Source organism: Dipodomys spectabilis, unplaced genomic scaffold (assembly GCF_019054845.1).
Source record: "Dipodomys spectabilis isolate Male_0828 unplaced genomic scaffold, ASM1905484v1 ptg000008l, whole genome shotgun sequence".
Lineage (NCBI taxonomy): Eukaryota > Metazoa > Chordata > Mammalia > Rodentia > Heteromyidae > Dipodomys > Dipodomys spectabilis.
This window is the reverse complement of record NW_024870685.1, coordinates 3,560,103-3,563,030: the sequence shown is the minus strand read 5'-3', so window position 1 is coordinate 3,563,030 and position 2,928 is coordinate 3,560,103. Positions and strand designations below refer to the sequence as shown.

The 2,928-nt window shown below is 31.4% G+C and overlaps 1 pseudogene; it reads left to right on the top strand.

Annotated features, from left to right (window-relative positions):
- The first annotated feature begins 2,208 nt into the window (after positions 1-2,208).
- On the top strand, positions 2,209-2,305 carry LOC122124816 (annotated as a pseudogene).
- Positions 2,306-2,928: the final 623 nt, after the last annotated feature.

The following is a 2,928-nucleotide window of genomic DNA, read 5'->3' as shown; positions in this document are numbered from 1 at the left end:
AATTTATTAGCTAATGTTTGGGTTTGAAATTTAGGAGGTTGATCTATTTAACACATTTCTGAAAGGCTCTTACTGAAAAACACAAATTGTGGGTGGTAGTATTTCTACACTTTAATGAATGGTTGAACATGTTTGGCATTAGTGCTGTATAAATAATTCAACTCTATTTAACTTGCTCCCTACCCTTGAAAAACTTGTAATGTCACTAAGTATCATCAACTTGTCAAATGTTATTTTGGCGAAATTTATTTTAAAAAGTATATTTGAAAATGAATATACTTTCAGATTAAATGTAGATTATCATTGGTTTGAGAGTGACAATTTTATACCACAGAACCATGTTGTACTGAAGTCCCAGTGTTTTGAAGCACTCCTTAGTGCTTCAAATGTTTTTCTGAATTACATTTGACCTCTAAGTCAACTTTTCGGGCTTTGGTAGACCAATTATGGATCTGTCCTTCCAGGAACTATTTTTGGCCCACTTATGTTGGAATAAAATCTTTCGTTAATCATAGGTGAGGGGTATTAAAAATAAACATATGACACTTTGTGAACTTGTTCACTCATATTGGCTGGTCATCTGTAAGTTGAATGTTTGAATTACAGTACTTTCTCTCAAATTTTGTGATCTCATCCTTCATTTTAAGTTGCCTTGCATTTCACAATTGTTTACTGCTAATTCCTGCATCTCAAGGAATTGGGGCCCTGAAATATAGGAAATGCGAAATTGAGATGGGTCTTCAATTACTTTGTGTTGATATGTTGCATGGGCCTTGGTGAAAAGTCTTGCCCCTGTTATCTGATGATGCAGGTAACTGGGACCTGGGATCCTAGGACCCATGGGTACTGCAGAAAAATAATATTTTTTAGACATCTTAGCAAAATTTGGGCATAATCAGTAGGAATGCTTCAGAAATATGGAGAAAAACAGTTTGGGACAGGCGAGTTAAAACAATAATCAGAGCAGCAGAGTAAAATCCATTACAGATTAGAGGAAAACATTGTTTTTTTACCATGTGGATTCAGAAGGCAAAGAACAGTTATAATGTATCACAAGTTTATACTAAAAACATTGCATTGATACTTTTTATAGTCTAATATATATTTTAAACCTAATTATTTATATTCCAATTCTATTTATTGGAAGAAAATAAATATCAATTTATTTTTCAAATTATCAACTAATTCTAGTAAGTTTCATTGTGTGAAATATAAAATCAGCACATATAAATGTAAAATGTATGACTATATATAATTAAAAGGCACACATTTTGCATTTTTCTGTTGTAGTTACTGTATCAAAGGCAACTCTGTTTTAAAGTATTATTCCATTATCTCTACCTCAGTGTTTGATAGAGTTAGACCTAAAGTTTTACCATTTGTAGATTTACAGCATGGAGGAAAGAGGAAACTCTGTGATTAAAACATTATCAATTTAATGCCTAATAACGAGGAGAAACATATGCACTTCTCCTGCAACTCTGAAAATATTTGGTTATAAAAAGGCAGTAGTGTAATTTCCTGCCTGGTTGGATCGTAGACAGGACAGAACAAAAAGTAATCATGCATACGAACAATTTTTCCACCTTCTTGGCTTTAGCTACTTTTGAAATGGAAGGTATAATAAACAATTATATTTTGATAAAATACCTTCTAGTCTGAACAGTTCATTTTGAACGGTTCATCTCTCTATGATCTCTTGTAACCAAGATTAGTTTTGTTCTAGTAAGAAAATCTTTGCTGTCAGGGTAAGATATTCTAGTTGGTCTGTTCCCACATGGAAGAAGGGTAAAGGCTCAGGTAGACATTTGTTCCAGTAACACCTCATTTGGGAAATTGTCAGCTGAAGAAGTTTAGAAGTAGCTCTTAAGCAATGCTTACTTGGAATCCATTAGGTCCACAAAGCTAATTCAATTGGATAAATAAGTACTTGAAAAAGCCATCACCTTTGGACCTATCTATAAATAATTAAGAGTACGATCAAATACCAAATAAAAAGACTTAATATAGTCATTGACAAAAAAATTTTGCAAATGTGAGCAATCGACTGATCAATATAATTTTTTTCCACTATTCACAGAATTTAAGGGAAATAAGATCGATAGCATTGTTAGGAACAATATGGTTTCCTTCTTACAAGTAGGCACCCATAGATATAAGCCTGTATAAAGATTGCATCATTAACTACTTAAATTTAGAGGATATTACGTGCTTCAGCAGCACGTATACTCAAATTACAATACAGACATTAACATGGCACTTGCACAAGGATAATATGAAAATTTGAGAAGTATTCCATATTTTTCATTCTTCAGATGCAAGAAATGAAAAACAGTTATTAAAAAGTTGATTACAAAATTACAAGTGTAACAATACACATATTTCATATTATTAAATTTAGTTTGACATCAGTGTATTAAATCTTCATCTCAGAAAGGCGTTTACATAGCATAAACTTTACAAAACTTTTCAAATTAGACAACACTGACATTTTATCCCAAAGAAAAATAATATTAAGACCTAGAAAAAAAGGAATCAAACTGTTCTATATGGAATGCAATCGGAAAGGACACATTAATGAACCTATATATTATAAAATAATGTAGAATTCAAAGTATATCTAGGAGAAAATAAATTATGAACATTATGCAAACATAGAATATAGAATTTTTAAAATATACTTTTTCAGACAAGCATCAGAAATATTTTAGTTTCTGTACTACTCATTTCAACAGGTAAATTAAAATTATTTCTGATTAAAAAATCACAAACTCTGAAGAAATTATTATACATGTATACAAAATCTATTGAATACATTTTTACATCCAAGGCAGGAAATTCACTTGGAAGAATTCCACGGAATCCATGAATTTTTACAGTAAAATATTGGTGCTGCCGGGCACTGGTGGCTCATGCCTATAATCCTAG